Source organism: Cephus cinctus, unplaced genomic scaffold (assembly GCF_000341935.2).
Source record: "Cephus cinctus unplaced genomic scaffold, Ccin1 Ccin1_scaffold0401, whole genome shotgun sequence".
NCBI classification, from domain to species: Eukaryota; Metazoa; Arthropoda; class Insecta; order Hymenoptera; family Cephidae; genus Cephus; species Cephus cinctus.
The window spans coordinates 816,182-837,288 of record NW_014333085.1 but is presented as its reverse complement, the minus strand read 5'-3'; the positions used below and the strand labels follow the sequence as shown (position 1 = coordinate 837,288).

At 41.8% G+C, this 21,107-nt stretch overlaps 3 long non-coding RNA genes across 3 annotated transcripts in view; 2 read left to right on the top strand and 1 right to left on the bottom strand.

The window, feature by feature from the left end:
* LOC107267347 overlaps positions 1-15,221 on the bottom strand; it is a 36,616-nt gene extending 21,395 nt beyond the window's left edge. The window contains exons 1-17 of the long non-coding RNA XR_001537594.2: positions 14,887-15,221; positions 14,119-14,772; positions 13,743-14,037; positions 13,517-13,659; positions 12,291-12,617; positions 12,122-12,213; positions 11,849-12,043; positions 11,492-11,748; positions 10,297-10,488; positions 9,508-10,199; positions 8,968-9,361; positions 8,707-8,892; positions 8,388-8,623; positions 7,024-7,918; positions 6,797-6,912; positions 4,490-6,697; positions 4,067-4,177 (exon numbers count right to left, since the gene is read on the bottom strand). This is a non-coding gene — a long non-coding RNA (uncharacterized LOC107267347). The remainder of the gene's footprint in view (positions 1-4,066; positions 4,178-4,489; positions 6,698-6,796; positions 6,913-7,023; positions 7,919-8,387; positions 8,624-8,706; positions 8,893-8,967; positions 9,362-9,507; positions 10,200-10,296; positions 10,489-11,491; positions 11,749-11,848; positions 12,044-12,121; positions 12,214-12,290; positions 12,618-13,516; positions 13,660-13,742; positions 14,038-14,118; positions 14,773-14,886) is intronic.
* LOC112494291 lies at positions 490-3,086 on the top strand. Its single transcript, XR_003059564.1, has 3 exons — positions 490-817; positions 888-1,738; positions 1,800-3,086. It is a non-coding gene; the product is annotated as an uncharacterized LOC112494291 (long non-coding RNA).
* A 164-nt stretch (positions 15,222-15,385) lies between the features above and the next one.
* Positions 15,386-16,692, top strand: LOC112494294. Its single transcript, XR_003059567.1, has 3 exons — positions 15,386-15,735; positions 15,818-16,020; positions 16,278-16,692. It is a non-coding gene; the product is annotated as an uncharacterized LOC112494294 (long non-coding RNA).
* Positions 16,693-21,107: the final 4,415 nt, after the last annotated feature.

Sequence of the window (21,107 nt, the reverse complement as noted above, 5' to 3'; positions counted from 1 at the left end):
TTCACGAAATTGACTGCTCTGCGATTCACTCCTGGAAGAAGCTATATAAATGTTCATGCCAAATTCGATTCTGGACTTTTCCTGTCTGACGACCTACCTACTAGATCTACTTGAGCCATGGGAGACCAGTACCTCCGATTACTACTGCCAGTAGAGGTAGCAGCTACGATGCTACGCTATAGCACATACTATACATCAAGGAGACTCTAGACAGCACTGTACAGTATATGCATCGAATGCATGCCATTGAACGAGAATAGCACAAGGTGAAAACGCAGCTTAACACCCGTGAACGAAATTGCGTGCCGGGAGGAAGTTAGGACAGGCTAGTAAAGAGGAGTAGGAGGAGGGTGTCACCGTAACATCTGGCACTCATAAGCAAAGTAATACCTACCCGTACCAGCAACCAGAACTTTTTGCAATTATAGAGACGTTCTTCTACACGTGGCTCGTTGCCACGGTCTGACCACGTGCAGCCCATATCCACTGTCCGAGCAAACCACTGACTCATTCCCTTTATTCTTTTCTTCTATCACTTATAACGACTTTCTCTCGTCTTACCAAGTAGCAATATAGCCCCCCCCCCACCTCCCCACCCTTGAACATTGCAACACGTATAAACGTACAAAAGATATAAGCCCGACAAAATTTTCCCCGCAAAAGAAAAAATATAAAACAAAAATCCACAATAATAGTTCAGAGTAAAATAATTATTCCTCAGAGAATAATGAAGCTGCGCATAACTTCCGGTTACACCAGACTTTGCCCAGCCTCCCCTAATCACCAAGCCCAAAGTCCTGAACCAGTATATTTAAAAGTAGGTATAAATAATAATAACATTAATAACAATAACACGACGATAAATAATATTTATTATACTTTTACAGATATCACCATGGCAACCCCATTTGATTCGTGCATCCATAATATTCTGCATGGAAGTCCAGCCGCGGCTGTAGCATTCAAGTGGGTGCTAGACGCCGATGATGAGATCTCCGATGTCCGTCCGATGATGCCAGTAGTAAAGATCGACGGATAGAGTCCAGCTGAGTAGAGGTTGCGCATTATAGTCGGCCAAGATAGCGGAAGCGTATCGTGCCGTGCGGAGTGCGGAATTACGAGAAGATCGCGTGCTAAACGATTCCGCCTCGCCTGAGTACCGCCCGGCAAAACACCACAAATCGCCGCCATTATGTGCCCTCCTATCACCCTTACTCTCCCTTCTCTCTCTTTCACCCTTTTACCACCCACACCTGTTTCACGATACTCCTCCACCTCCCCCCCCCCCTCTTTCCTCTTTCTCCCACCTGGTTCAATTGTTTTACCTTAACCACCTCGGGCCGATTACCTAACCCTTATACATATATATATATATACTTGCACTATATAAAAGCCATAGGGGTATCGCACTGGTGGAAATCGAAACGCGTGTAAGACCCATCCCTTTTGTCCGCAGAACGTATGTCGGTGCTCAACTAATGAAAACGATATATCAATTACGTATACGACTGGGAGATTCTTTCCCCTATCTCTGTCTTTTATAGTGAGGTTGGGGGGGGGGAGGAGGGACAGCGAGAGAGATAGAGGAAAAGATGGAGAGAAATAAATAAAAGTCTAGAGGCTTGGATAGGGGATGAGAATCGACAGTGCGCAGGGGGTTGATTAGCGGACGGTTATTTCGCCCGGTGGGACAGTCAGGGGAGAAGATTGCTACTGTGGAGATATATACTGGTGCGATGTATGTATATATATATATGTGTATATATATATATATGAGATCGATCCAATGGAATTTTCAGTGAAGCGACGACGATTATTCCGCGTGCGGACAGACCGGATGTAGCGTCGAAGATATAAATAATTGACTTGGACACCTGGGAACAGGAGAGGAGAATGGGTGGGGGTGGGGAGGGGAATGGAAAATACTAAATAAAATGTTGTCCACTGGCTATCGGGTCGCAACTACGTCACGTGAATTTGGAAAAGCGTCGCGACGCGGGCTCGATTGTATCGAAAACCCATTGGCAGGGTTAAACGATGGTAATGCTACGTATATAACCTATAAACAGTAGCCGGATACATATTCCCACATGCAGTAATACCTCGTTTAACGATTCCCATGAAAACGAAATTCCCTTAAAACGAATTTCAAGAAAAATTGCTAATTTTAACGTTTCCTGCACGAAAAACAAATCCCTATTTATCCTATGTTATTTTTAGCTCCGATAACGAAGTTTGCCATAGCGAAGTAATTTTGTCAAATGCATCTATTTCGTTCATCGAGATGTCACTGTGTATGGGTATCGGTACGACGACGCGGGCAAATTCAAATATAGCAATTTTTGTATATTCCATTGTTCAGCAATTTTAATTTTCCCTTGAAAAAAGATGTTGAAAAGTGAAAAAAAAAGGGGGTGCAACTTTAAGGGGGATGAAAGTTGTAAGTTCTATTTGTATATGCAGAAGGTATAACTATATGTAGGTACAAGCCATTGGGCGTTCACGTACACGGATAATCAGATACTCTACTCCTTTTATTTGTCTATCCTTTCTTCATCGTCTCTCTTTGCATTCCAGGATGTATTGCTACAGCGAATTCAGTTCACTGAGGTGCAGGATTCACGGGGTGGGGTGGCAGGGAAAAGATAGGCGGAACAGGAAGAACCTGCAACGCTCACTTCGTACATGTTACACGAGAAGTCCAAAAGGAAATAAAGAAGCATCTAACTGAAATCAGGAATGTGAAGTGGATGGTAGTTTAAAACGATTCTTGACTCTTTTCCCATCTTTTCTTTTATCCTGGCAATAGTCGCATTCCACTCGTTTTCACGAGCTAAACTGTATAGCCAGTATATATCTTGTATATATATGCAGATATATAAATAGTATACATATATTTATATACTATCCTTATCTGTAGGTATTATGTGTTGGTTTTAGTAGAAGGATGCATCAGGTACTAGATGCAACTTTTTCCTACATGTATCCCATATAAGAATATATATATATATATATGGTCTAGAACGACGTAGTACAGCATCCAGATGTACGGCTGGATAATGCTGGATAGTCAGAGGTTGTTCCGCATTTACGCTAAGGGAAAAGATTAAATAAATCCAATTAGTGTTTCGAAACACTTTTAAGTCCCATTGGTGAACGCCATGCTACTGTCGTTCCGTACCAAAAAATAGAGTACAATGTAGAAACTTACGGTCCTTGGATACGTGGTTTACCAATGGCCACTATGCTGGCTATTAGGTTCAATGAAATTATCGTCTTTAAACTAACGAAATCGATTATCAATTATATGTACTGGTATACATAAAAAGCGACAGTCTACGCGGTTAGTGAGTTCGATAAAGTTTATGTCGAATTACGGAATCATATAATAGACTAATTAGCTTTTTAATTTTTTAGATTATGCAACCGACCAATCGGATATTAACGTAATTTTTCAAATCCACGTGTCGTTCAACTAGAAAATGTGTACAGTTGATATTTGAATATTTTTTTTTAAATGCCACAGTAAATAATGTCATGTTCTTTTTTTTCTATTGAATCGTAACTACACAATGGCGCCAACTGCTTCGAGATTGGTTCACTTTTTTCTTTCTTTTATTCTCTTAACTCTTCTCAACACGTACAGCCTGTTCGACTTTCTCGAATGGAACGATGTGTTATTACCCAGAGATAGGTACTCTCTAGCGAAAGCGATACTGTCTGAAGAGAAATCCTATTCGATTCTGAGATAGAAACTTGCGATTCACAGTATTGCCATAGCAACATGTCGAGCAAGGAACTTGGCAATTTCGGTGGTAAAAATCATAAACCTCTAATCCTATTATGGAGATACGTATAGTTCACGTATAACGATGTGACAAACTTCTGATCGAATCCGCTTAGACGGGATGCTAATCTTTGCGAATCCTTGTCATGATGACGCAGCTTGTATTCAATTTGGAAAAACGACTGTATTACGTTATTCGAGGGAGTTTTTGTGGCTAAGAGGCCCTGTAAGTGACATTTATAATTATGTTACTTAGATTAATTGAGAATTCGGTCTTACCTGGACAATGTACGTCAATCACAGTTGGATTATCGAAACGTTATTATTTCACATTCAACACTTTTGTTACACAATCATAAAAGGTATCTCTTATGCTCAGGGTATTATTATCTGTTGTATTATAAGTTTGATTAATTGAACGGCACTCGGCTATGTAATGATTAATCACAGAATTACGAATGAACGAGAATTACATAACAATTGTCATATAAATAGAGAAACAGTATCATGCTACGGTAACGGAATTGTATGATCGCGTGCAAAGGTTGCCACTCGAAATTAAGCAAAGAAAAAAAGTCCCTAGTTCCCCAGGGACCCTATAATTCTGAACGGTTAATAAAAAATGTATGGAAATTTAAAATATTCATGAAACCCATTAAAATGACAAAGATCCTTATCGTGGTTATAAAAAATAATACTTACTTTAAGCGTAATTAATAGGAAATAATGAAAATAAAGATAACGTAATATTAACGAGGATCGACCTAGATAACTTTAATTGACATTGCTCTCAGTTCCCTTTGAAACCAGCACTGATACGTATGCACGTAATTTATGAGCGCATATTTATAATTGCATTAATTTTTGCATCTCACAAACCGTAGCGAAAACTTTCATTAATAAGGAACCGTCGTTATCAACCCAACAAGCCCAACAGTCTCATTTACTGCGGACCAAACTTTCGTCACTTTACTTTATGCCAATGTACCCCTTTTCTTCAATTTTTTTTCTTCTTCTCACAAACTCTTACAGCTCCCATTAGTACTACTCTTTTCTAGTTGCACGACCTCTGACCCTCTTGCCACTCGGTGTGATTTCTTTGGATCTCAACCCTTCCAGGCATTCGAATGACACGAGGAAACCTTTTTGAGAAACCCTTATGAAAGAGGACGAAGGGTGGTTTTATATTTTCACTCGAAAGTTGTACATACGTTTTACACTATTTTTTTTCCTTTTTCTTTTAAAGTGAACATTCGAAAGCAAAAATGGGAGTGTAAATTAAAAATATTCCTTAAATTCAGGTAATTCCGTCCCTCGTAAATAACCAAATAAAATGTGCAGAGCCATCTCGTGTAATTTGTAAAACGTACAAACTAGAGGATCTCGTTTCGTCTAGTCTGCGGATTTATGTGAGAGTGAAAAATATTCGATAAACTTTTTCATTAATGGGAAAATGCCTTTACACGATTCCCTTTGAAGAAGTTATAATTTGCCTGCGCTTTCGGTGGGCTTATTAAAAGTGATTTCGCTCTGGGTTTTAAAGTGAAAATTTTTTTATTTCATTTTCTTTTCCTCTTCGCCTCGTCACACTCCAACATATTGACTTTCCCGTGATACGTGTGGAACTGATTCTGTCTCCGTGCTCTTATTTGTTTTTTTTTTTTTTTCATTGAAAATATAATTCACGTATGCCTCTACCGCTACATGGAAACGATAATACAGAAAAAGTAAATTGGCCCAGCTGGCAGAGAGCGTAGGCGGAGGACTTTTAGTCAGTCTGATTAAATTTTCTCCATCGGTCAAGTTCGTGACCTAGGTGTAAACATAAATTTGAACATAATAAAAAGATTGGACAATGAACCACAGTCGTAACTGTATAATGTTAATACAATGGGATTTCAGATCCTCAGGTACATAATTCATCTAAATGTCCGTAAAATTCTTTACATAAAATTCTAATTAGCCCGCTGCCATAAAGAACCGAAAATAAACTATGTTCGCCACTTTTAGGAACCCTGGTGAGGGTGCAATTAAAATGATCAAGTTCAACCTTTAATGATCTTACTTATCTCGCTAAAGGACAACAGTAATTCCCCTAGCAGGTTTCTCCCTCCACGCGACACCCCTTAATCTTAACAGTACCGATACGCGTGTTGAATGTAATTGACATAGAGAAAAGTCGAAGAAAATTTTCTCAGATCGCAAACACTTTATTCTTACAAATAAAAAAAAAAGCAATGTTTTCAATACTCCGCGAGATCAGATAAAGAGTACGGAATAAAAAAAAATGAATCAAGTGTTCGTTTCTGAGAAAACTGTCAAAAAAATCAGTTAGCAAATGTCTCGAAAATAAATTACATGTACTCGAAGGAATTTTAAAAATTGTATTTTATAGTAGTCTCCCAAAAATATGCTGACTTTCACAAAGCGTCATACACTGCCGTCACCGAACACGTTTCACTACTGTCACGTGCTCCGGCGTAAGAGCGAACGACGCGAAGTTGAGAGACTCGCGTGATACTCGCTTGATACTCCGTTGGAAACTGCGTTCTCCACGGGTCCCCACCAAACTCGAAGGGGGCAGGACGCCCGGCGTCGGTTAGTACTCGACGCGCGACGTCGCTCCGCCTTCCTACGAAAAACCACCCCCCAAGTCGAGATCTCAAGACCTCACGACCTCACGACCAAGGATCGTTCCCATGGTCATCTTGAGTCGCCAGCAGTTCCCGTCCAAGCATCGGACGTCCCCTTGCAGCTACCTGCGTCTTGATAATTGATAAACCTTCTCCTATCATCGTACCCCCTGTACAGTGATACTGCTATGTGCATGCATCTGCATGGACGCACTTTAACCAGCCTTCGTCCTTGATTCACGATTAAACGCCACACAGTGTGTACGGACACATGCTCCTAGTAATGTGTATGAAGAATATATGACAAATTAAAATTCGTATGCATAACTGTGCTACTGTGTAAATACGCCTTTATATGTTGTACAAGCATACATACCAAAAATGACAGATCCTTCAGTCCATGTAAATTTGCATAGGTTATTTAGTAAGGCGTTGAGGTTATGCTCGGCCCACGTCGCTTCTCTATGTGTCGGTAAGTTAGAGTTTTACAGACTGTTAAAAAAATTAATAGGCGACATGAATATTATTACGTAAATTGATGCACTCAAAGTCGGTAATCCAACTTAAGTTGTATCATATCAGGTTACATCGTTTCTTTCTAACCTTATTCTTTTCCCCTACGATCAGCAGGTTACCATTGGAAGTATCCCAGTCGCTTGGAATTTTCTTCGAAACGATAAAATTCCCGCCTCGTCGAAGGTCCTTAACATCGAGACATCACGGTTGAGTGTTTTTATTCCATTACCGACAGCGGCAACCTCTTAACCACTTACTTAACCTACAATCTTCACCTCTGGAACCCCAACCTTCACACTTGATGGCGTTTGACAACTCAAATATTATCTAACTCCTGATCCTCCCTTGTACCGACCCTAGGATCTCTTCGACGCTATCTAGTAACATCTTCGTCTATAGGTACAAAAGCTATACACTGTATTTGGGTTTTAACAACCTGACGATCAATTTACCTCGACACTCTCCACTCGCCACGACACTTTTTTTAGTTATCAAAAAAAAAAAAACTTTGAATAAATTTCATATCACAATTTCACTCAAGAGGATATTCCTGTTTTGCAAAACCGTGATGTCATTTATAAGTTTTTGGACGTTAATGGCAATTAAAAAGAAAGTCATAGTTCACGAGATGCAAATAGATTTGGGTGTGTACTTCAAGCGAGATTCTGCTTATAATTTAGTGACTCGGAGGTCTGTTTAATTCATTGGGGTTTAGTGAAGTATTATGGATTAATTTTTTTACTGTAAACGACAGCCGATTCTGCTGAGCCTTTTGTATCCGGTCTACCGTAATGAGTAATGATCAATGGCTAATGAATATTACCCAGTTCATTGACATTTCCCTCATTTTCAATTGTACATTAAATAGAATACCTGAAAGGGTGTCTATACTAAAACCCTCGTTTGTGGAGATTTTACCACACGTGTCCAACAGTACATATGTGCAGTACAAGGTTGTGCCTCGATTCAACAAGCGATCCCTCTACCATGAGTGCAGCAGCACATGCAACAAATTAAATGACAATATATTCATATCGATATATACCCGTATGACCAAAATGCAATTGGCTATCTCCAATAACCTGGTAACAGAGAATCGACATTAAAAATCACTTTCGTCCTCTACATTTGATGCAATGTACACAAAATTTTATTGCGAATATAAAAATCTACTTGAAAGGCATTTGTAACGTATGATTCAATAAAATTCTCTTATATTTGATATTCAGAGACTGAGTTTTAAATTTTGAGCTAGATTTTCAAAGCCATTGGAAAAATCGAAGATTCTCAAATATTTGGTTACATGCCACCGCTAAGTAAAAGGTAGATAAATAGAGCCTAGCGAGGGGAGGATGCGTGGCTATCCACACGTGGTGAAAATGGAAAGAGGGTAGTGCGGGATATGGTGGGTGGAATGGTAGGAGAAAAGGGGGAGGTGGTTCACGAGTTACCTATACTTTTGATGCATGCGGCCAACGCCGTGTTTATGTTAATGTAATTTTGTGCCCTGACGCGGCCGCGCTGAAATAACGACTATCCCAGAGATAAATCGTTTCTGCATACGCATGTGATATGCATGTTTCCCAGCGGTAACAGCGCGGCACAATTTTAGCGGAAGCACTCGTTCCGCAATTGAATTGCTGATTTGCGAAAGTGGACCTAGTGTGTACACCCTGTGAGTAGTATCCTGAGAAAAAGGAAGAGTCGTAAGGCGTCTGGTAGCATTTGGAGAAAGAGGACTGACGGTATACATAGTGAGTGAGATGTTACCTTTATAAATACATATAAAAATGTACCAAGAGAAACTGAAAATATTTTCCAGAAAACTTCCACTGTCTATGACGGTTTCATTGGTGGGAAAATCTACTTTTCCTATATATAGCCATTAATGGTCCAACTGCTTCCTACGTAAGAACCAGCAGATGCATTGGATACGTTAATTGCAATACTTGAAACCTAAATGCATATCTTGAGATAAAGCCAGTGTATTCTTAGTATTGAAGATTGACATAGAGAAAAATCAAAAAGTACCTTACGGCGTGGCTGCACTAGTCTGGGACCAGGTATGCAAAGACAGGCAATGAACCAAAGTTTAAAATTAGTTACAGAACTGGTGGACGTTGAAGTTGATTGACTGATTAGCTTCTCTTGTTGGTGGTAAATGATACGGCTGGTAAAAGGAAGCATGTAGTATTTTAGCTCTCTCTCTCTCTGTTTTTAATTTTACCGTTGCGCTGGTTTTAAAACCTGAACCGTGCTGATTGACCGGGGTTTCTCCTGCTGCCTGAAGTTAAGCCACACGCTAATGGAAATTTGTTCGTCAGGCCAAACATACGTCCCGTCGTATGACACATCATCCACTCCTGGTTCTCGCCCCTATATTTTTCAGCGTCGACCTCTGTGCTTTCACCTCGCTGAACAACTTCTGCCCTTGAACACATATATTGCATATCAACATCCCTCAGGCTCATGTATATATGTATTTCAGTTATCAAGGAATATTTTCCAAGAGGGGTGTATAACATTGGACAGCTGGAACTGGGCAGACGAATCTGGACCAGATGTGCTTACCTTAAGCCAAACGATTAAACTGCAGAGTAAATCAAATACGTATTCTGTTGAGGTCTATTTTGTTCCTTTTCCTTTTTTAACTCCTTGTAGAAACGACTATAGACAACGCATTCGATAATCCATTGGCATATAACAATGTTTTATATCATAATAACATAAAATTACCCATTGAATATTATTATCCTATTATAGATATCTTTCAGTTAATCTGCATTCTAATTTAATGAACGCTCGAAATAAAGAATATAAATAAAATTCTTTACTGTCACTGAAATAACACACAACGCTTCTCATTGATTTTAAATTAAATGGCAGCTATCAACCAGAGTTACCAATATTATCCTCAACTGATTTTTCCTTCCGTTCTCCAGGTTACAAGGCACGTTCTCACCCCCTTCTATTACTATCCCGAGTCTGTCTTCGTGAATGGGTGTGAACCAATATCGGCTGGCAGGTGAAGGATGCGCCACACGTTGTGCGTTCAACTAAGGAAAACTCTTGGAGAACTCATCTCCTTCCTCCACCTTGAAGGACACAGGCACGAAGAAGGTCCAGGCTGTTTCCATAGCTCACGTATGCCTGATAATGGTTCTCCTCCAGGACATTAGTTTCAAGACACTAACTGATTTTTTTGGTGATGCATTTTACTCCTGCGAACTTTGAACTTCATCTTTTTCAAGGGCCCTGTAATCCTAAGCAAAAAAGATATGTAAATTCAATTATTAATATCACAGTAAGAAGTTCTCAATGGATTATAACGCGTCTGATATTGCGTGTCCCAATAAATACCTGCTCGTCCCACAAGGCGTTGGGCTTTGTAATAAATGTTATGGTCCGTCGATTGACTTGAGAAATGTCAGGTTCGCCAACCATTGTCTTCCTCTTTAACAAAGAGGCCGACCTTTATCGATGGACTTCCCTTCACCGGAATCATAATGGCCTCATACTGTACTGCACGCTATTTGCTTTAAGCTTGAAGGGCTAAACATAGTTAATTTATCGTTTAAAAGAAATCTCACGAGTAATAAAAAATTATGTTCAATTATTGTAGATTAGTATTAATTTGTAGATAGGATAGTACTTGTTAATTCAGACAGTGTAAATTTACACAGGATACAATTAGCTTGGTTAAAATAGCCAGCGCTACGTTTCGCAAAGAGATAATATTTTCTTCTCTACTTATATACTTGTAGAACATACTTTAAATAGTGCGGAGTCTGTTTTACTAGTGAGAGTAAAATTCTATTCATTATGGTAACTCATATCTTCTCTTTAAAAAGTAAAGTTACAGTTTGCTACTTAAATACCGGATACTAGTTTTACAATTGATACTTAATTCACCCTTATAAAAGACATTACGTTTACAACTGAAATAATTGACCTTGATTTTAATAATTCTGCACAACCCCTGTGGATTGATAAAATGGATAGCAATGGTATGTTATCTATTTCAAAATGAGTATTAACATGATTTTATATTAATAATTTATAGGAGTAAAGAAACATAGCGACAAGTGCAGTAGTCAAAATTTGTAGAACCAATAAGATAAATTCTTGAGATGCTCTTCAAGCTACCCCCGCTTGCCAGTAGTTTATCGCGTAACGCCAGGGGCGGAGAGAAACATTGAAAAAGGTAAAGCGTCTCACTTGCTAACAGGGGAAACGGCTGGGTTCTCAAGAGTCGGAAAAGTTTAGCGAATACCGAATGGAAGAGGGAAGTAAGAGAGAGAGAGAGAGAGAGAGAGAGAGAGAGAGAACAGAGAATACGGCGCTTGAAAGAGTTCTTATAACCGTCTTGGGTGCTGTGCCATGGAAGAGGGAAGTAAGTAAAGCGTCTCACTTGCTAACAGGGGAAACGGCTGGGTTCTCAAGAGTCGGAAAAGTTTAGCGAATACCGAATGGAAGAGGGAAGTAAGAGAGAGAGAGAGAGAGAGAGAGAGAGAGAGAGAACAGAGAATACGGCGCTTGAAAGAGTTCTTATAACCGTCTTGGGTGCTGTGCCATTCATCTACGCTCCTGCCTTCAAGTTTATACACTTAGATCGTTCAACGTAACGTTCTTTCTTCTTCCTGGCATAAGAGAAGCTCCAATGCTGTTTCGTAAGTCTATACCAATCACCTTTACAGTGCAGCTTTCATTGTTTTAGTTCTTGACTTTCGAGCCCCAGCTCATTATAGTCCATCCCATTGGGAATCCAAGACCGTAGTTGAATTTAGATTTTGTAGCAGCAAGTTTGTAGTTCTGAAAATCAGCAATTTCATATACATTACGTATAGTTCCATATCGACACCATATTGATAGGTGAAGGTGGATGAAAAAAATGTTAAATGAATTTTATTACCTTACAGTGGATTATAATAATTCTTATTGGTTTTATGGGAAGAAGTAAGCAGGTAGTAGGTATAGGTCAACCATCCCACGAGTCAAAAACCAATCACGTTCCTGACTATACTGGTTCTGGTTATTACCAGTGCCAGACTCAAACCCAGGGTTCTGTTCTGAGTTACTGGAATTGCCCAAGTTTGGCAGCGCCCTCCTGAAATTCTACATTTCAATTTGATATTCCTGAATCGCGCGACACAGTAAATCTCAAGAAGGATCCCTAGGTACGTACGAGGGTAGTGTTGGATACGGACCAGGAGTTCCTTCACGAGCCACCCTTCAGAACCATATAAAAAATAACCCTCTTGAAGAAGGTTGCAGGATCTGGAAAAAGAGTGGAAGATGTAGTGTCGATTCCTAACACCCTGTAGATACCCGGTGCAAGTCATTCAAACGTATACCTTGTCCCCTGAGACGGTAAATGTCTAACTGCCTGAATGCCTCCTACCTGACACCTGGCATCCGCGCGAGGTACCTTAAATCTTTATAGCCTCAACTTTCTGAAAGATGTGACTGCACACAACTGAAACTCAGGACGCAGAATGAGAAACGCTGCCAATAGATAACGTTATACAAACCGTGCAATTTTTTATCAGTCCAGGTAGTATCGATTCCCAGGAGATATGTCCAAATTTCATGAATCCCATAGAACTTCTTATCCTGCCATAACCTCCTACTTACTCCGTATATCCACAGCAGAAGAAAATCCAAGAAGAAAAATGAGGAGTCTGAAAAATAAGAAATCATGTAATTTCTAATTCTTTGTCCGTCAAATTTCATCCTCGTGAAACGCATGGCGGAACACGTGCTCTCGTACTCCATTGCCAGGAAGACAATGACGCAATGAGGGTTACCAAGGGGAATGAGTAAATCCTCGAGCACCGGGGGATGGTTGGAAGCGTGTAAATGAGAAGCGATTGGGAACTGAAGAGGCTGAGAGTAAGAGAGAGAAATATTAACGGCACTGAACGAGCGTAAGAGAAAGACAAAACATCCCTCGACCAGGCAGAGCTGGATGAACCGATAGTTCTGTACGTATAGGTGTTCTATACATACAGGTCGCCGGATGTAGAAAGGGCCAGGGTGGCTCATGGAACTCATCGAGTCAGAATAGGGGTTGGCAGGTCGCGTGCGGGTTAAAACAGAAAAGCTCTCGACGTGGCTCAGAACTCTAAAGCCATGGAGGTTCCGGCTAAACTAAACGGTATTAAAATCGATGCGGGCAACAGATGTGCGTGGATAGGTTTACGGTGGCGAAGCCAATAACGAAAATCATTAAATTAGCTTAACCACTGCGCGGCCGAGGTATTAACGGGTCGCTAATTTTATTATTTAGCGTTTACATAAAAAGCCCTACGCAAGCCGGCCGTCCTTTAGCTAGCGATTCACATCTATTACACCTTTAGCCACCCTTTATATAATAATACGGTCCGTACAGCCAGAGACTCTGGCATTGCAGCGGGATTAAAACTTGGGAAAGTTAAAGTTCCGACGGGTCCCGACGCCAAGAATCCGTTTCAAGCGACGCTTCCCCTCCGCACTCCACACGAGGATTACACTGAAATGCTGGATGCCAGATGCAGGGAGCTTTTCAGTAGATTGAAACAAATATATTCCAAATAATTACCAATGCGCGACCAGCTCTCTGCCTCTTAAACGTTGGCCTTGCTTATTACTAAAAACTCTTGGCATCCGGTGCGACGTTCTGGAAAATATCCTAGGGGGATCAACTGCTCCGTTTGAACCCTTCGAAAACTTCACGGGTTGTACCTTGAAGTTGGGTATAATAATAATTTATATTTAATCAATTAGTATACGAATAATGGGTTAGAGTAATGAATAATTGTTTATACCTGGTTCCTTTGTAAGAATAAACTGGTCTACTGCTTTGTGACTTTTCTAAAGTGGGTCTTTGCTCATCCTGTATACTCTTCATAGGCACTGCTTAATATCATCCAGTCGATTCCATCCAGTAGGAACTAACCGGATTCGATAGGACTCGACATTGTTGAAAGATCCTTGCTGAACGTGCCGGAATGATGAGGTGTCGCGTTGCGTCGTGTTGGATCGAGGAGTGCTTCACCCTTATGCTATCCCATTTGATTCCGTAATCCATTCCGGATACCCGGCTATACTGTGTTACGGCATCTGCGATACGATACAGGACGAGAGACGCCGGGACGTCGGGACGTAGCTGAACTGAACTGAACTGAACGGTAAGGTACGTACCAGGACATCAGTCTCTTCTGTCTTCGCTTGTCTGGGGCAGATTCCCTGAAGAAATTCCAACCTCGATTCGCCTCGCCAATACGAATGCTCCACCCCATGTTATACGACTTTTTTTTTCCTTCCTCTACGGAATCTTGACGTCGCGGAATCTTTGAAATTCAAATATTATTTCGTAGATCGGACGCAGTGCCATGGTGAGAAGAACGTGAAGCTAGTCACTTTACTTCTTGCCTGAAGTCAAAGATCCAGCCGTACGAGCGATAGCTTTTGCGTATAGTATGTTTATCTGTAAAATTAAATTTTTATTGATATGACAAATTAATTTTTGTTAAAAAACGAAAATTATATTAGTTTCATACCATAGTTAACTTTCTTCTTGGCGTATCTCGCTGTGAAATTACTAAGATCAGAATCCCAGAGAACTTACACTGTTGGAGGATGTATTTTGCCAGAGGATGATACTCCTGCAGGGCAACTCCTTGGAAGCGATGCACCTTACTCCACTCGTTCTATCCGTTGGAAAGTTTAACCATCTCCGTTGGATAAGTTCTTGGGGATTTGGCCAATAACTGATCAACGTCGATGGAAAATTTCAATGAAACTTTGCCAAAGACAAACCTGTCCCAAGCATCACGTTCGGCTCATCTGAACTATCTGAAATCTTCCCAATAATCAAATCGCAAATCGTACCACCCTAAACAATTTGACTCAAGTAGTTGCCTTGATGCAGACAACTTAACCACTTTATGTCATAGATTAAAAACAGACCTTTCCACCATTCTTTAAAGCGTTTCCACATTATCCGGCAACTGTTAGCACAATCAAGACTCGGGATATGCATACATAAAGGAAAAGGATGACGAAGAAGAGGTCCAGGTAGTGGCACATGTTGGGCACTGCCATAGTGTTCAGCTTCGCGAGAACTCTTGCAGGTTAAACGTTGGGTATAGAGGTGGCGACGGTTCCTAGCCGCTGGTGATGTAGCCTGCGGGACAGTAATTTGCATGGCTGAAGCGGTTGGTTGGTTGACTGGCGTTGTGCTTGCTTTAGAGTGAGAGAGATTGCTGAAGCCAAAAGAGAGAGTAAAGGAGAAGGAGGGACAAGGAGAGAGAGAGAGAGAATTCAGTCGAATGAGGAGTCCAGATCTGAGAGCTGAACCAAGCCAGAGAGAGAGAGAGAGAGAGAGATTTTGACTTGAAAATGGTGAATAGAGAAGGGCGAAGCGTAGAAGAGGAGGAAGGAAGAAGAAGCAGAGGTAGAGGTCTAGCGAAGCACTCCGACTCGCATTCCAAGCAGACTCGGTGAACCGGGTTCATTATTTTCTCGTTATAAGTTTCTACAACTCCGGCTTGTTGTCGTAACGTTGTTAACGGGACGCGCCGCGAATTGTTAAACGGCGCCGTTCGCGGCGCCCTCTGTGCTTCGTTGTCACGAACGCGCCACTTTTTAATTTATTAATAAACAGCCACTGTTTTAGAGGGTCCACGTGGAAACGGCTGTAGGTGGCATGACCTTTTACGAGCTCCCTAACCTCTGGGATTATTGAAAAGTATCGTTTAATGCCGTTCCTAGCTGTTACGGTTGATTCACTTCCACGAGGCCGAAATACTGGCTGACGTAACGAATGAAGAATGACTTTAGCCACTTGGTTTCTTCCTTCTTCCTTAATCACAATTTTTCTTCTTTTTTTTTTTGACAGACCGACCTATCACACAACGCACTTCTGCCAGGGAACAAGAGTCTTGGCAATTTCGTGGGAAACCCACACCAGGCGACATTAAAATAGCATTTGCTTTCTCATTCGTCGTGTACGTCATCTGTACTCAGCGTGGATATGCTCACCTAACGACACTCGGCGTAACTGTCAGCCTCTGGGTGATTCACAGTGCGGCATTGCTTGAGGTTATGTCAATGTATGCCTAGTATATATTCTCGTTCCTCGTGTTACCTTTATTTCTAAAAGTGCAATGCACTGGGATTTAAACGTGAAAGTAGATACTTATATTTATGTAGGGTTATTCGCAACAGACGCAACACCTGTTCTATCATATAAATCAAATGGGGAGGGCAGCTTCGGATGGTGCCTTTGTCGTGAATAATCCTTTACATACATCCATATATATGCTTACTTGAAAAATGTCTTACATTCGTATACACAGATAGACGGTATACCAGAAGACAATGTCCGCATAGGATATATAACCTCCTAGCTGGTGAAACACGTATCAGGATTGTGAATGGAGATTTGGAATTTTTTTCTGGAAATATGTCAGGATTGCCAGACGAGTAAATGGCTCTGTGGAAAGTAAAAGCAGCTAGAGCAAATGGACGAGCTCTCAATTTCGTCCCAAAAGTCCTGCAGGATGAGATTCTTGATTCCTGGATTTTGCACAAAGGTGTGAACACTCGTCTGGGTTTTATCCATCCGGAGCGTCTCGATTTCATCGATTTGACTGGAGAATCCGGGTACGAGGATTTCTAGGGGATCGACTGGCTATTCGCACGTTATCGACATTGCAAATGCATCTGGTGGTGGCTCGACATGGATGCTACTGCACAGGACGTAAGCGTAACCTGGATACACGTATAGTCGACTAATAGATAGCTGCACGTGGACTATACTCACTGCATATAGAGTTTATTTACCGGACGAACGGTCTGGCCTTTCACGGCAATAATATCTGTCACTGACAAGTTTAAAGCCCAGGTACGCCAGGCCATTGCCTCGATATACACGTGTACCTGCTGCATACTGTAATTTCAGAGCTTCACGTGACTCTGATATCATCCGTGCTTTGCCAGTGACGTCTCACAATCGTTACGTCACGTTCTAGTACGCACAATTGCTCCTGCTAACAGTTCCTCCAATTATTGGTGAATAGCTGTACCCTTTATGAACTCGAAAACAGAGTCCCAGTATTGACAAGGCAATTACTCCAATAACGGGAATCACGTTGTGATTTAATTCAATGCCTTGAATCTCATTTTCCTTGACACTGATAACAAGCTCTTCTTTCCTACTGGCTTCTGCTGACTCGATGATCGCCCTTGACAATTCAATTTGCTTAAATTCCAAGGGCGCACGGGCGTTCAATCAGATTTTCCTTCGTTTCTAAATAGTCAACGTCGACGTTGGATGCTGAGAAGCAAGCGGCCCCTCGCGACTTGGTACTCCAGAATACTTGATATTTGATACTTGCTGCAGGAGAAAGGCGTGGATGCTGTTGAAGAAGAGAAATAAGGGTGAATTCAGGGCTGGGACAGAACTCGAGGACGTTGAGGCGAGGACGCGTCGTGTTAAAGTTTGTTCCTTCGGGGAGAGTTTAGGACCGCAAGCAAAGATACAAGTAGGCCGCTAATGTCTAAACTCGAAACTAAAGTATCTACAAGGTGTGGCGGAAATACGGAGGAAGTCAAAGGCGAGGAGCGCCAAGGGCTCCGCTCCGGTTCCAGCCTTAGGGAAGAATGAGCAAGTTAACTTTCGATGTGGAGCAATTTAAGTTTGTAACGAGCGTGGTATGCGCCGCAAGAAGATGGCGGTGCGATGGCGAGGCTGTGGAAGAGAGTGTCGACGACCGCAGCGGCATAGGTTCTGACCGGGGTTGAAGGAACTTCGGTCATGAATTAATTTCACGATGGAATCGTTTATACTACATTAACTTTTAATTTACTAAACGTTTTCGTCTTTACCGTGTATTTATATTAACTTTCTTCGTTTCGTTATAATGGATAGCCGCGGGCCAAGAGTTGTCCCTGACGGGAGGCTTATTGCCTTTCAACCAAGACCTTCGGCCTCTACCGAAACCACTCCTTTTGAATCTTCTCGATTCTATCTCACTTCCTGCCTACATCCTCAGCCACCACGTCTTCCTCCTTACTTTCTTCTATCCATCCAGCCGTCATCGTGATACGGAGAACTCATTCGAGATCCCACGAATTTCCGATCAACTGAGCGTCGAGTCAATATTTCTTTACCCTCTCTACCGGATGTACAGCTTTCACCCCTTGGTCATCGAAGCATATTCTTGCATCCTGAAGTATACGCAAACACTGCTTCGTTCAGCTCTCTGGATACCGACTGCTTTTATCTTTTGGGGTTTTCACGGGATGTCCTTTTACTCCTGGGAAATGAAAAAGAAAAACTTGCTTACAATGGCGACAGGAGTTGAGACGGTCGGCGTCGCAACAAGATGAACGAGCCTTTGAACGGTTTTCAAACCGCGCCAAGACGCTAATCCACTTATAATGCATAATCGATAAAGCACACGCGTTACAATTTCTAATGGTTCGCTGAATGTCAGTCAAATGTTATTGTGTTACTTTGCCAGGATTACCTCTGGTGGTAACATCGTACTGGTTAGCCGTTTCAGCAATGGGGTTCAATGGTAATGGAGGGATGAGTCATTCAGGCGGTTTCCTATCCACTGCTGATTTCCGGTATCGTGCTGCTTTTACATTCCGTAGGATCTCGTCGATACCCCGAAGGGTCCGCCTAGACTACGGGCGATCCTCGGGGATGGAAGAAAGAGGAAGAGGATGAGAAGAGCCAACCCCGTAATAAAATCACTTGTTGGATTTCCGGCAATCATGTAGTCGAGCCTCTGATTTACGTTTTCGGCTTTGCTATTCCGGAACCCAAGGTTGGGGAACTCGGTGAAAGCTCGACCGCACCCTGCCGTCCAAATGCCAATCCACGACCTTCCTTTCTTTTCCTTAAACTATTCAAAATTTTTAATCTATTAAAGATAATTTCAGTATATCCAATCTGGTTTTGTATTAGAAGTTCACTTGTATATTAACAATTAATTAATAATATTATTCACCAGATTAAATAATATTTTTTATCTTTCACTCAAACCTTAATGAAACCATAACCTCACTTCTTACCTTATTTATATCCTTCTGCCAGAAGAGCTAGCAGTCTTAGAAATTTCCCATTAATATTTTTTTTTGCTCGGTATACTCAAGGAGATTCCACCCCTGTATGATTTCCATGAGATATGATGCAGCTTGTACATACATATATGTAGTATTACTTGCTCCTATACAAATTGTTCTTCCTGCTATGCCAACCCAGAACATGCCACCATCCTTCGCCGCAGGGGGTCGCTTAGCACGCAATATAACCAGCCGCAATAGCATAACCATGATATATTTCCACAATTTGGAGTAATTCCGTTAAAACAGAATAATGTCGGCCAGTAGATGGAGAGTGAGGGTGTAGGTTTACACGCCGACGGCAGTTCCAACGTTTCTGACGTTGCTGCCGTAGACACAGGGAGTAAAGGCACTTGGCCAACTCCTTCACTCAGACTGCGAGGGTCCTGTGTGAGCATACGTAGCCGTTAAGCGTTTGAAAGGTCATGAAAAACGAAGAGAAGGCAGGTTTGCAAAAGTCTCCTCTTGCTCCACAGAATTGTTGTAGTTTAAGTAACAAAAATTCCTAGGCACTCCCACCTGAAAGAGACGTTCATGGAAAGTGAGTGACGATACGATTGGAAGAAAAATATTAATAAAAATAAAACCTTTTTGAAAATCAAGCTACTGGCAACCTCGGTGTACAAACTTTAGAGTTGTCAGGTTCAGAGTCAACGTCGAAAAATTGCATTGTACGCAACATCGGAAATTGCTGGACTCGACAAAAAGGATCTTGCGAACGTAGCAGAATGGCCAACTACCAGCTTCCTTCGTATAACGTAGAGCCTTCTGCACCTTTAGACGAGGAAACTGATTAGTGGCCGTGTTTATACTCATTATACGTGCTGCGCACCATGGCATTACTCAAGCGTCTAGCGCCTTCTTCATTTACAGAAGCATTCGGCCCCTTGCGCCCCCTCACGTCATTCCAGGCTTCAACACGTTATTGCGGATATTTGCCATCCCGAACTGCCATCCTGGTAAAGTCTGAATTGCCTGAAATAAATTGACAGTAATAAATCAATATGAAAGCCTGCATTGGACTTGAACCGCTTCAAGGAACGTTCCATTAAAATATAATGATTTTAGGGTCTCTTTTTAAAGCGAACTCAATGAAGCAAGGAAGATAATACAAGTGGTACAGGAGGGTGATGAGTTAGGTTACCTCGTAGCCCAAAGACAGATATTCATGAAGGTTAACGGTGGGGATTACGGATGTTAGTCCTTAGGATGGTTCTTAGAAGACAGTCATCCTGGGTACATGGAGTAACCCTATAGCGCCAGCAAGATCATGGGCAAGATGCTACAGTCTTCACATAGTCCACCACGGCGCAGTGGCACGCTGTAATAATACGTAATATCTTTACTGTTTTAGGCAGCCGCTCGCATTATTCGGATGCCGGGCGTGCCTCGGGAGTTTAATTTCGAATCGTATTATGTCCGTGGGCGCTGCGAGAGCAGAAGCGAGATAGAAGCTAGAGAGAGAGAGAGAGAGAGAGAGAGAGAGAGAGAGGAAGCGAGAAGGCAGCCAAGCAACTCAGGCAGGCAGCCAACCAGGAAGGCAAGCAGGCTGGCAGGCAACTAAGCAGCTAGGTAGGAAAAGCAGCCAGGCTTCAGGAAACGACGACCAAGAGGAGACCTTTGCAACCCCCTAGACACAGGGATGAAACGTGGCGACGGGAGGGGGGTGGCTACAATTTCCTGGCGGGGCAGGGGTAGCTACCGACATTGCAACAGCAACCTGGAACAAAGGGAGTCTTATACAAAAAAAATTAATTGGCGGTGGCTACGTACGTTGCTGTTTTATACGTATGGTATGGCACCTTAAAAAATATTCTAGGATGAAAGGATGGTGTCTACGATTTTAGAAGACAAGCCATAAGCCAGGTGTTCTCAATTTTCAATTTTCTGGACTGCTCTTTCCAAGGATTTTCTCAAGTGGCTCGACACGCGCCGTTCTCCTGAGGGCTTTCGACTTTTTTTTTCATCCCTTGATGGTACCACGATTCGATTGGATAGTTTTCCTTTCTTTTTTTTTTCTCTTAGACGCTTGCTTTTCTACCGTGTTATTT